Genomic DNA, 14,246 nt, shown 5'->3' on the forward strand with positions numbered 1-14,246 from the left:
ATGTGGTTCATGTTTGTACAGGTTTGTAAAATGGATGATAGAGGTAAGAGCCTCAAGAAAAAAATAGTAGAATAATGAAAGTAGGAGTGGGAGTTGCCTGAGAATGGCATGTTATCAATAGAACATAGCCAAGGGAGATTCCTCTGATAAGATACCATAGAAGCAGAACTTTGAAGGAAATAAGGGGAAGGGCCATGAGGATATCTGGGTGTAATGGCTTTTTTGATATGTCAACATGGCTAGGCTACAGTTCCCAGTTATTCAAACACTAATCTAGGTGCTGCTATGAAGTCATTTTACACATGTAATTAAAGTCCATAGTCAGTCGACTTTAACCAGGGAGATTATCCTGGATGATCTGGGTGGGCCTGACTTACACAGTTGGAATGCCTTAAAAGCAGGGTTGACACTTTCCAGAAAGAGAGAAGAAATTCTGCCTGTGGACAACAGCTTCAGCTCATACCTGTCAAATTCCGTTCTGTCTATAGTCTTCCCTTCCTGACTTTCAGACTTGCTCAGCCAGCCCTCACAATTGCCAATTTACTGTGATAAAGAACTTTCTATCCTACTTGTTCAGCTTCTCTTTGACTTTGACTGACACGCTGGAGAACATTGCAGGCAGAGGAAACAGCAGGTTCTGAAGTAGAAAGATGTTTGGCAGGTACAAGAGACATGAAGGAGGTCAATGTGGCTTCGGCAGAGGGAGCAGGAGGGAAAGGCAGGAGAAATAATTTAGCTCTGGATACATGATGTTTAGATGCTTATTAGATACCTAAGTTGAGATGTCAAATAGGTATTTGGGTATTTCAGTCTAGAATTTGGGGGTAGTCTCTAGACTCCAGGTATAAATTTGACAGTCATCAGTGTAGGTGCTATTTAAATCAGTGAGCCTGGATGAGCCCTAGGGCATTCCAACACATAGAATTCACTAGAAGACTGAGAAGGGCCTGAGATGTGAGGCAGGAACAAATGAGAGAGAATGGTGGCCTGGGGACCAAGAACAAAGGAGTGACCATCTGTGTTGGGAAGCAGCCTGATAACGGATGAGGGATTCAGCAATAGAGCAGTCGCTGGTGACCTCGACAAGAGCAGTTTTGAGGAGTGTTGGGGTAACAATCTGACTGAAGTTGATTCCAGGGAGTGGAAGAAGGAAAATGCAGACAGCAAGCACAATTTTTCTTTTTTTCCAGGCAGTGGACATCATTTAGTAACATAATCAAGGTAGTTGGCAGACCAGCAGAAATGCAAGATTCTGAGAGTTGAATCTGGATCATTTTTAATCATCCTATCCTAAATTTTGGACAAATGTACATCCGTTATTGGCCAGCCTATCAGAGATAGTGGTGTCTTTAACTTTTAATTTTTTTTTAAAGATTTTTTTTTCCTTTTTCTCCCCAAAGCCCCCTGGTACATAGTTCTATATTCTTAGTTGTGGGTCCTTCTAGTTGTGGCATGTGGGACGCTGCCTCAGTGTGGCTTGATGAGCAGTGCCATGTCGTCGCCCAGGACTTGAACTGACGAAACACTGGGCCGCCTGCAGTGGAGCGTGCGAACACAACCACTTGGCCACGGGGCCAGCCCCCAATTTTTAATTTTTTAAATTAAGATATAATTGGCATATAATATTGTATTAGTTTTAGGTGTACAGCCTAATGATTTGATATATGTATATATCGCAAAATGATTATGACAATAAGTTTAGTTAACATCCAGCACCACACAGTTAGAAAATTTTTTTTTCTTCTCATGAGAACTTTTAAGATCTACTCTCTTAGCAACCTTTAAATATACAATACAGTATTATTAGCTATAGTCCCCATGCTGTGCATTACATCCCCAGAACTCATGAATCTTATAACTGGAAGTGTGTATCTTTTGATCACCTTCACATATTTCCCCCACCCCCTCAACCTTCACCTCTGGCAACCACCAATCTGTTCTTTGTTCTATGAGTTCAACTGGTTTTTTTTGATTCCACATGTAAGTGAGATCATACCATATTTATCTCTCTGTCTGACATTTCATTTAGCGTAATGCCCTCAAGTTCCATCTATGTTGTCACAAATGGCAGGAATTCATTCTTTTTTATAGTGATTAATATTCCACTGCATATTTATACCACAATTTCTTTATCCATTTATCCATCTATGGACACTTAGGTTATTTCCCTGACTTGGCGATTGTAAATAATGCTTCAATGAGCATAGGGATGCAGATATCTTTTCAAGATAGTGATTTCAGTTCCTTTGGATAAATACCCAGAAGTGGGACTGCTGGATTATATGGTGGTTCTATTTTTAATTTTTTCAGGAGCCTCCATACTATTTTCCAAAGTTGCTGCACCAATTTACATTCCTACCAACAGTGCACAAGGGTTCCCTTTTCTCCAAATCCTTGCCAACCTTTGTTATTTCTTGTCTTTTTGATAATAGCCATTCTAACAAGTGTGAGGTGATACCTCATTTTGGTTTTGATTTGCATTTCCCCGCTGATTAATGATGTTGAGCACCTTTTCATGTACTTGTTGGACATTTATATGTCTTCTTTAGAAAAATGTCTATCCAGATCCTCTACCCATTTTTAATCGGATTATTCATTTGTTCCTATTGAATGGTATGAGTTCCTTACATATTTTGGATATTAACCACTTATTAGATATATGATTTGCAAATACTTTCTTCCATTCTATAGGTTGCCTTTTCATTTTGTTGATAGTTTCCTTTATTATACAGAAGCTTTTTAGTTGGATATAGTCCCACTTGTTTGTTTTTACTTTTGTTGCCTTTGCTTTTGGTGTTAACTCCAAAAAATCATTGCCAAGACCAATCAAGCTCTTGTTTTCTTCTAGGAATTTAATGATTTCAGATCTTACATTCAAGTCTAATCCACAGACAATTATTGAAAAGATTTTTTCTTAAAAAAAAGAATAGAAAAATGGCATGGGATAGTAGATGAAAGAGGATATGCTAGTCACAAATTCTCCTTTAAATATGGTATTTTAATGGTCATGTGATGGTGATGATATCCTTTTCCCCCCTCTTCCATTTACTGAGTTCTGAAATGCACACAGTAACTTATTTAATAAAGTTCTTTTGTGGGGGGGAAGATTAGCCCTGAGTTAACTGCTGCCAATCCTCCTTTTTTTTTTTTGCTGAGGAAGACTGGTCCTGAACTAACATCCATGCCCATCTTCCTCTACTTTATATGTGGGATGCCTACCACAGCACAGCTTGCCAAGCGGTGCCACGTCCGCACCCGGGATCCGAACTGGGAAACCCCAGGCCACTGAAGTAAAATGTGCGCACTTAACCTCTGTGCCACCGGGCCGGCCCCTACTAAAGTATTTTTTAAAACATAAATAAATATAGCTGTACCAAAATCTTTAGGAGATTCTTTGCTAGTAGCAGCAACGTTAAAATATTATCAGAGAAATTAACGTGAGTACAATGAACACTCTAATACAATCATGACTATCCAGAAATTGACTCAGGTCCTTTAAATATTTCCATTTTTTGTACTTTAGGCTTATTTCATTGCAATGCATGTCATTATTATGTTTGATGCACATTCATAAACTGAAAACTCCAAAATGCAGTTACTGTATGTTAGTTGAATTTTACTAAGTATGCAGAGTTAATTTACCCAGCAATACTAAGTGAAAATTAAGTTGAACAGCAGCTCTAAACAGGAATGTCACGAATCAAAAATTTGTACAGAACTTTTTACATGGTACTTAGTGAATTCACAAAGCTAGACTTTTTAATGTAATGAGTTAGTGTAGAAGCAAAAGTTGTAGAAGAGAGAGAACAATTCAGAGCAGAAAAATCAAATGATATATGCACAGAATGGAAATAGACCAATTGTTCTCTTCGCGTTTCTTTCACAAAATCCCAAATTAATCCAGTTCTAATGATGTTCAATGGTGACCTACCACATTCTAACTAAAGACTTTCTTGTGGTAATCTCAAATAAGTTTCTATAAAGATTAACAATTGAGCAATTTGAGGTTATACTGGCTCTAATGATAAAATCCTTTTACAGATCCTCAAAGCTTACTGAATTAAGGTATGAAATCTCAATCTGGCATGCCAAGCCTTGTGCCTTTCAAACTTTGTGTGCTCCTATCTTATTCAAACCATTCTGCAGTAGCAGCTCGATTTGCAGCGGCTAGTGCCAATCACCCCAGCCAGTCAGTAACCTTCTTTGTACATGTTTGGTTCAATATCATGAGGAGCACAAAGTAGACATTTGGAAATCTCAGCCTCCAGTTTTATGAAACCATTGTTGTACCTCCTGGTGGAAGCACGTCTTCCTTAGGAACTTGGACTTCTGAACCAGAAAAACCCAAAGTTGCCACAAAGGGAAGCAAACATTTGCTAGTAGATCACTAGGAAGAATTGTGAGAGGAACTGGAGAGATAGTCATTCTGATGTAAATATTTACAGGGATTACTATTTTACTGACATTATAAGATTATAACCACTAGGTTCTAATCAAACAGGTAATTTTTAATTAATAATTAAATTTTGGAAAAATAAGTGCTTTTCTCCCAGATACTAAATTAAATATTTAAATGACATGTAAAGTAATTAAAACTAAGGTATTCAACGAGCAGCTTATTCAATGCCACAACTACAAATCCTTTCAGGAATCAAGCAGGGCATAAAAAATACGTAAAACTAAACTTTAGATACTGTGACATTTTGCTATAAGACTTGAGTCATAGGACAAGTATAAAACAGATTATAAGCTTTCCATGTAAGAAAAACATGCTTCGCATAAGCTTATGCTCAGAGAATATGATTTAACTGGGAAATAAATGGAGAAGAAAACATTTTTTGCAGTTTTATAATTGACTAAAATTTTTTTATGCATTCTTTCTGCTTTGAAATAGTTGGCTAGAAACAAAAAAAGAAAAAGCAATATTTATAATTAATTCCTTTGTCAAAATGTTTTAAGGCAGCTAATTCTTCAGGAAATATAACATGGTCCACTGCCAGTTAGAATGAATTAATGCTTCATTTTCCCTAGGAAGTATCTCACACCTGTTTCTAATATTTGTTCCTTTGGAATAATTCCATGCATTTTGTTCACTAATTTCTCCTTCTTAGGTTCACCTGGTCTAAAAGAGGTGAGCATAACTACTAACCCAGGTGGTCTAAAAATCTTCATTACTGTTGAATTGTGGTTGACTCTAGTGGGTGGTAATGGATGTGATATTTAACAAAACACACCACTCGCTTTAAAAAAATCGCATAGACCACACATTCCTACTTTCTCCATTCATGGAGTTGCCCAATGAGATGGATGAATGAATTTGGCTTCTTCAAAGAAAATGATACAGTAACTTCCAACACAAACATGAATTATTATGCTCCAAGGAAAGCAGGTGGTAATAAATCTTTGTTTGAGGTTTTGAAATCCAACCAAAGACAACCTGAATAAAAGTGCTGGATATCTGAATGGATTTATCCCTATAATTTGATGGAGCTTTATTTCCATCTCTGTAGTGAATTTTTCCTTTTGATTAAAAGCCATGGATGCACAAATAAATGATCATGGATTCATGCAAGCATGCATGCAAAAAATTTTTATTCGGTATTTATTCTGAAAGACAGAATCCCTGCCCTTAGAAAGGCTGCAGTCTGTAAGGAAAGCAGCTAAAAACACTGAAGAAATATGGGAAGTGTTAGAATAGACCTTACTACTGAAACTCAAAGAAGGGAGATCTAAATCAGAACTTTGGGAGGAGAATGCAATTCAGAGATGATGTTCCAGGGGATTAAACCTAAGCTGAACCTTGGGACCAGTAGGAACTAGTCAAGTACAGAAATGGAGAGATTTCCCTTGTGAAGATAACATCTATAAGGTAAAAAATAGTGATTGTGTTCAGGGAATGTCAGGCAGTTTTACATGGCTGGCACATGGGTTATTTGTGGAGGTGGTAGAAAATGACATGAAGTGGGCAGGCATGTATTTGATCGTGAGGTCATGATACCTGTACTTGGTTATTTGGATTTTATCTAAAAGTCTAGGTAGCCATTGAAGGATTTTAAGCTACAAAGTGATATGATCACATATGCGTTTTAGACAGAACCTTCTGGCAGCCTGGTATTGATTGACAGAGTGGTAAGCTATAAGGAGATATGATTACATATACATTTTAGACAGAATTTTCTAGCAGCCTGGCATTGATTGGCAGAATGTCAGGTTGCATATGGGACAGATATGGAACAAGACTTATAAATAAGGTAGTAGTAGAAATAGAAGGAAAGATAAGAATTTATGAAATATATAAGGGGAAGTCAAAAAATTTTTGTTAGGACAATACATAGTTTTCTGAGTGACTAAGGTAACAAAGAGTATTAATCTGCTAGGGCCGCCATAACAAAGTACCATATACTGGGTATTAAACAACAGAAATTTATTTCTCACTGTTCTAGAGACTGGAATTCCAAGATCAAGGTGTCAGCACATTTGTTTTTCTTCAGGCCTCTTTCGCTGGCTTGCAGACAGTCGCCTTCTCCCTGTGTCTTCACATGGTCTTTTCCCTGTCTGTGCACATCCTTGGTTTCTCTTCCTCCTCTTATAAGGACACCAGTCCTATTGGATTAGGACCCCACCTTCATGATTTCGGTTAACCTTAATTACCTCCTTAATGATCCTATCTCCAAACGCAGTCACCTTTGTTGTGAGGCCCTCAACCTATGAATTTTGGAGGGGATGCAATACAGTCCGTACCACAGCATAAGGACTGTTGTTCTCAAATTTTAGAGAGTATGAATCATGTGATTAGATTTCTGCGAAGTTGGAGATGAAGATCACCTGGCTGTAAAACCTTGATGAGATCCTCCACATCTTTTCCCCCCGTCCAGATAACTAGATAGGATCTTGACACTCTAGAGTGCAGAGGCACAGAGCAGGGAGCCCGAGTTTCTGGATAAAGGCAAGCAGCCGAAGCTTTGTCCTTCTGCACTGGACTGTGATGGGAGCACATTTTTTAAAATGTTTATTTTGTATTATGTACTTTACATTGAGGACTTCAATGATTTCAAAATGCAAATCCCTAGATTCAATAAATATCCTTTATAAATATACCCAATCAATACCTAGAAATGTATTAAAAGACTAACTCATCTAGCTTAAAATAAGCTTAAAATTACTATAATAAATAAATATAGTATCATAAATAAAATAAGTAAAATAACTACATAAACTATAAAACTCAGAGCTGAGGATCATGTCTGATCATTTAAGTCACTTTGCTCCTGAAAGTGTTTTTTAAAAACACAATTCACATTTCTTTCAATCACATATATAGCCATTGCAAGAATTAAATTAGACCATTGATGCTAACAACTTAGAATTATGATCTTTGTTGCCTGAAAATAAAATTGAGTTTAATACAAAGAAATTTAAGAAGAAAACTTCAAGGCTCTTGATCAGAAGCTTTCAATGCTTATTATATTAACTTGGTGTACACAAAAGTTCAAGTAAGGTTAAGAAAGAAAAATGTTTCCTTTTCCCCTTAAAGATATGATCCCAGAGGTAGGCAAGAGACTAGGAGAACTACAGAAACCAGCTAGCCATTAAGAGGTTACCAATAGAAGACTCCTTATATTAGCAACTAACTGAGTTAAAAAGCCTTAGCCAATGTTGCAAAAGCAAAACATTTAGAGTAATATTTATGAATACAAGGATAAGTGATTTTTTGCCATCTATCAGTAATTATTTTTGAAATGCTAAAAGTGAGGTACACCTGTAGTCCTTTTTCTGGTATGAGAAGCTTCAGGTGCACATGAAATGAGCTACTGATTTACCTTTTCTAAAAATTCCTGGAAAGCAGTTAGATTCAGCTTGATTGTAGGAGAATCCAGCGTCCAGTTTCAAGATAGACTTCTCTATGGGCCCCCACACACTGGAATGCCTTCACCAAGCAGAAGGTTTCTTCTATGCTTTGGCCTTGGGAGGATATTCATACTCGAATGCTTCATATCTCCACTGGGGTCAGTCATGAAGAGACCTCTTAGTGCAAGACCTCTCAGGGACAGCACACTGTAGTCTCAGGAAATTTGTTTAGTCAGATCTGACAAGACTTCAATGTTCTTGTGGCCCAAACTGCCTTTCTTCCTTTGTATATTTATCAGTCAAGATGGCAAAGAAAGAACTCACCAAAACTACAACAACTTCACAGTTCACATCATGAAATTCATTGGCTTAATCACCAAAGGCAACAATTTCTGTAGGACACATAAAGGTGAAATCCAAAGGATAAAAGAAAAGCACCAAATATTTCCCCTTAAAAGTCATGAAAGCTTAGTTCTTTGAATTCTCCATTGCAGCTATTCCACTAAAAGAGGGTCCACACTGGCTGACAGCAGGAGCATGATCTGAGGAACTGGTGCTAAAGGTAAATTTTGCTTGACCAGAACAAGATCACTATATGTTTGTCAATCAATCACTTTCTTCCAGAAGTATCAGGCCTAAGGGTGGCAGAAGCAGAAATGCTCCCAAGAACTGGTGCTTACTGGTTGCCACCAAGACTCAGAGTATTTCCCACAGTGCCATTATCTTTTCTGCAGCAGGAGAAGAAGATGAGACACTTTTATTGTGTTAAGCCACTTGAACTTTGGAGTTCTTTGACACTGCAATTAACCTATCTTGAATATTATAAATTACAAATCTTCTTAGTGGGGCCAGCCCGGCAGCATACTGGTTAAGTTTGTGCACTCTGTTTCAGAGGCCTGAGGTTTGCAGGTTCGGATCCTGGGAGCAGACCTAGCACCCACTGTCAAGCCACACTGTGGTGGCATCCCACATAAAATAGAGGAAGATTGGCACAAATGTTAGCTCAGTGACACTCTTCCTCAAGCAAAAAGAGGAGGATTGGCAACAGATGTTATCTCAGGGCCAAACTTTCTCACCAAAAAAACCCCAAAAAACCTTCTTAGCAAAAATGTTTTATAGTACATTATATAAATTTTTATGAATACTATTACAGAAAACATTATAAAATTTAAATATTTTAAATATATTTTTAACATTGATGTCGAGCAGTAGGACTAATTTCCATACTTTAACAAAAATACATGAATTGAGGAACATGAATATCCAGATATATTAGACAATAATGTACCTGCTTTATTTTGCTACAAATGTGAAATTGCATATATACCCCTCAACCCACAGGATTTAAGATTTCAGCTTCCCACATTAAACATCAACAAATGTCAAAATGATAGTATTCTAACTAAAGCAATCGCCAAGGGTACGTGAATTTGTTTAATGAGGAAGTGCTCTGACTTTGAAATTGTTTGTGGGTTTCTTTTTTTCTTTTTTTGGTTTGCTAAGATGTTTCTGGATCTTAGTTTTCTAAGTCAATGATGAAAATAATATACCATCTTTTATTGCAGGATGTATACTAGTTGTGATCAATTCTTTGTAACCTTTCAGAATTTTTCATAGATAAGAAAAGCAGTAAGTTTTTGAGGCACTTATTCATTCATTCACTCACTCATACAGGCAATTGAAGAATTTAACAAATGTTAATTGAATGCCTACAATTGGCTAGCCGCTGTGCTAGCCTTTATGTAGAAAAAAAGTTTTTTTAATGTAAAATGTTACCCAACTTATCAAAATTTGTGAGATGCAGCAAAAGCAGTGCTTAGAGGGAAATATACAACATTAAATGCATATACTATAAAAGAAGAAAGATATAAAAAAATAATCTAATGTCTCACCATAGGAAACAAGGAAAAGGAAGAGCAAATTAATATAAAGTAAGCAAAAAAAATGAAATAATAAAAATTAGAGCAGAAATCAATGAAATTAAAAATAGGAAATTAATAGAGAAAATCATTGAAATCAAAAGCCAGTTCTTTAAAAAGATCAATAAAATTGATAAGCCTCTGGCCAAGTTAAGGAAAAAAGAGAGTGAACACAAATGACTAATATCAGGAATGGAAATAGGAGACATCACTACAGATCCCATGGACATTAAAAGGATAATAAAAGAATACTATGAACAACTGTATGAAATAAAACTGTCCTTGCTCAGATGACATGAACATCTATGTAGAAAATCCAAAAAAATCAATGAAATAAAATGTTGGAACTGATAAGCAATTATAGCAAGGTTGCAGGACACAAGGTTAATATACAAAAGTCAATTATTGTCATATACACGAGCAATCAACAAGTAGAATTTGAAATTAAAAACACAATACTACTTACTTTAGCACCAAAAAAAATAAAATACCTGGGTATAAATTTAACAAAATATGTACAAGATTACATTAGAAAAACTGCAAAACTCTGATGAATAAAATCAAAAAAGACCTAAATAAGTGGAGAGATATTCTATGTTCATGGGAAAAAAAAGTCAATATTGTCAAGACATCAGTTCTGCCCAGCTTGATCTGTAGATTCAATGTAATCCCAAACAAAATCCCAGCAAGTTATTTTGTGGATATAAACAAACTGAATCCAGAAATTATATAGAAATAAAAGACCAGAATAACCGATACAATATTCAAGAAGAACAAAGTTGGAGGACTGACACTACCCAACTTCAAGACTTGTTATAAAACTATAATAATCAAGACAATGTGTTATTCGTGAAAGAATAGACAAATAGATCAATGTAACAAAATAGAGATCCCAGAAATAAATCTCCATAAATATAGTCAATTGATCTTTGACAAAGGAGTAAAGGCAACACAATGGAGAAAAGATCATCTTTTCAACAAAAGATGCTGGAACAACTATAGATACACATGCAAAAAAATGAATCTAGATACAAGCATTATGCCCTTCACAAAAATTAACTCAAAATGGATCACAAACCTAAATGTAAAAAATAAACCTATAAAATTCCTAGAAGATAATGTATAAGAAAATCTAGATGACCTTGGGTTTGGTGATGACTTTTTAGATACAACACCAAAGGCAGGATCCATGAAAGAAATAATTGATACGCTGATCTTCATTAAAACTAAAACTTTCTTCTCTGTGAAAGACAATGTCAAGAGAATGATATGACAAGCTATAGACTGAGAGAAAATATTTATGAAATACATGTCTGATAAAGAACTGTTATTCGAAATATTCAAAGAACTCTCAAAGCTTAACAATAATTAAACAAACTACCCAATTAAAAAATGGGGAGCCAGCCCTGACGGCCTAGTGGTTAAAGTTTGTCACTCGCTGCTTTGGCACCAAGATGTCCTTCAGTAGGTGAATGGATAAATAAACTCTGGTACATCCAGATAAGGCATTATTATTCAGAGCTAAGAAGAAATGAGTTATCAAGCCATGAAAAGACATGGAGGAAACTTAACCACATATTATTAAGCGAAAGCAACCAGTTTGAAAAGGCAACATACTGTATGATTACAACTATATGACATTCTGGAAAAAGGCAAAACTATGGAGACAGTAAAATGATCAGTAGTTTCCAGGTGTCAGCGGGCAGGGAGGGATGAACAGGCAGAGCATAGAGGATTTTAGAGCAGCGAAACTACTCTGTATGGTTCTATAATGGGGGATACATGTTGTAGACATTTATCCAAACCCATAGAATGTACACTACCAATGGTGAACCATAAATGTGAACTATGGGTTTTGGGTAATGATGTATTGATGTAGGTTCATCAGTTATAACAAACGTACCATTCTGGTGGGTGATGTTGCTGATGGGGGAGGCTATGTATGTGCAGGAGCAGGGAGTTTATGCAAAATCTCTGCACCTTCTGTTCAATTTTGCTGTGAACCTAACACTGCTGTAAGAAATAAAGTCTGTTAAAAAAAAGTGAAATGTTGTTCCTGTTGTCCTTTTGTTCTAAATACTTATACTAGGACAGCAAACAACTAGCCATGTTCCTTTCTTAAAGGAGAAACACTGAGGAGGCAGCGGCTGCATGGATTGTTCATCTTCAGAATGAATGCTGTACCCCGATAGAATGCAAGGAATACCGTGCTATATGTCGCAGAAATTCTTCCAGGAATTTCCAGATAATTTAGAATAATAGAGAAACACTTGATTCACTTCAAAAGGAACTAAGACAAACTTGTGCTCAGTAAACTTTAAAAATATAAAGTTTCTTTTAAAAATTATGAAATCGACAAGAAAACATCAAAATTAGTGAAATAATACAATGTTGTACTGAGAAGTTCCTTTCTCTCATATGGAGATAACATCAAGCAGTTAAACATTCCAAAAATGTTAAAGTGCTTGAGGCTTTAGTCTCATAAAAGCCTAGAATTTGTTGCCCTTCTAAGTAAAAGAGATCTCAGAGATCAATAGTGTCCCCATATCTCATCCTCTTTTTCCTCTTTATAGAAGTAACTGAGCATGACATGTTGCTTAAAGCTACCCAAAGATAATTCAGAATTAAAACCAGAAACTCAAACTGCCTGCCTCCCAGCCCGAAACTCTTTCTGCCCAATTATGGCTCCCTTCAGTAAAATACCTTTAGAAGTTTTTTTCTGCTTTACCCTTGCTACAATTATTATCTCAAATATTTACTCAACAAGGTGTTATCAAAAAGTAATCAAATTTTACAGAAAAATTATCCAAAAAATAATTCATAAGCTATAGCCTTGTTATTTAGTACTATGTAACCTTCAAGTTTTTTTTTTTTTAAATAATGGGCTTTCAAAGTTACTGTCTCCTTGATCACAGATGTCATGGTTCCAGTGACATGCAGCCTGTCCTTATGCCCTGCTGGCTGCATGAGGGCCTCTATGCTGCTCTCCTTCACCCTGCCTCTGTCTTACCTACAGAGAGCTTTAATATTTTTCAGTAGAGAGCCTAACCCACTGCATCTTTTTCTTTTAGAAGCTTGTTCTACAGTGTGCGCCGTAGAGAGAGATTTGAAGGGCTGACAAAAGAGCCAATTTTTATGGGGCTCTCATTTGAAGACCTTGGAAAACAGTGAGGATGATAAAAAGTAAAGGTACTGCAGGGCCAATGAGGGAAAGAAGAGATTCTTATTTTGACTCTCACTTAATTCATCAGTGGATTCTGATTTAAAAGCCTACAACTGATCATATTATTCCTCCACTTAGAAAATAAATGTACAGTCTAAGTTCAAACTTCTAAGCACAGTATTTAAGGCCTGTGGCAACCTGGACTCATCCTGTTTTAATCATCTTGTCTCTGACAGCCCCTATAGGCACATTGTGCTTCAGCCAAACTGGTCTAGTGACTGTCTCTTGAACATGTTTCCTCTTATCCTCTAGCACATTGTCCTGAGAAGGCATTGCTCGAATTCTGCCTCATGCTGGCATTACATATCGTTAATACATTTTGTCTCCCTAAGGAAACTGTGATACTTAACCTTTAACTTTTGAAGACTTTCATCCCAACATTTAACTGGACCTTATAAATAAATTCCTGTCAGACTGAGCTTGCAATATGCCTTATGTAGAAAAGATGCAATTATCACCCAAAGGCTATGCCCAGAGAATGCTGAGAAAAAATAGAAAGAACAGATTTGGTAAGTCTTGCTAAACGCAGTTTGACTAAAAACCGTATGATGATGCAATTTCAGAAAGAAAACAATAAATGTAGTGCTAGAGAGAGATGTATGTACACAGGGAAATATTGAGGTCAGAGTTTTCTGAGATGTCTAATCAATTCTTAAAGGAAATTCCTGAGTGTATTTTTATGTGTATGCATTTTTTCAGGTCCCTTACAGAATATTAAATGGCTGGAATATTTAACAAAGAAACATATTTAACTTCTTTCTCAGGAAATCATTTAGAATTACCAACAATTAACATTCACATGCTGTATTCAGGTTTACAATTCTTTTACAAACAATTCCTCTCTAGTTTTGTAACACTTCTTATTAACTGGGTGGTATTTTAATAACATATTAATATTTATATCCTCTTTTCACAGATGAGGAAACTGAAGCTCACAGGGCTTAAGTGATTTGCCTAAGATTATATGGCTAGAAAGTGGTAGAGTTGGAACTGAAATAAGCTTTACTTATTATACACCTTATACACTTCCCATAATGACTGTAGAGTTTGTGGTGGTCTGGAGGCAAGAAGACCTTAATGATTCTAAAGTACTGATCTTCAAATTTGTACGACTCTCTTCAGCTCCTTCATTTAGTTCCCAAGGATTTGTTATACAAGATCGTTCAAGTAGATCAAGTCTCAGGGTCACAAAATACATACAAATTGTAACAAAGTTTAAAACAAAATGAAGCATTCACAATTCAACTCTCAGTGGC

General features: G+C 36.2%; 1 pseudogene; it reads right to left on the bottom strand.

The window, feature by feature from the left end:
• Nucleotides 1-7,808: 7,808 nt before the first annotated feature.
• The window catches only part of LOC106826784 (thioredoxin-dependent peroxide reductase, mitochondrial pseudogene), a 79,765-nt pseudogene continuing 73,327 nt past the window's right edge, over nucleotides 7,809-14,246 (bottom strand).

Source organism: Equus asinus, chromosome 11, assembly GCF_041296235.1.
Source record: "Equus asinus isolate D_3611 breed Donkey chromosome 11, EquAss-T2T_v2, whole genome shotgun sequence".
Classification (NCBI taxonomy): domain Eukaryota; kingdom Metazoa; phylum Chordata; class Mammalia; order Perissodactyla; family Equidae; genus Equus; species Equus asinus.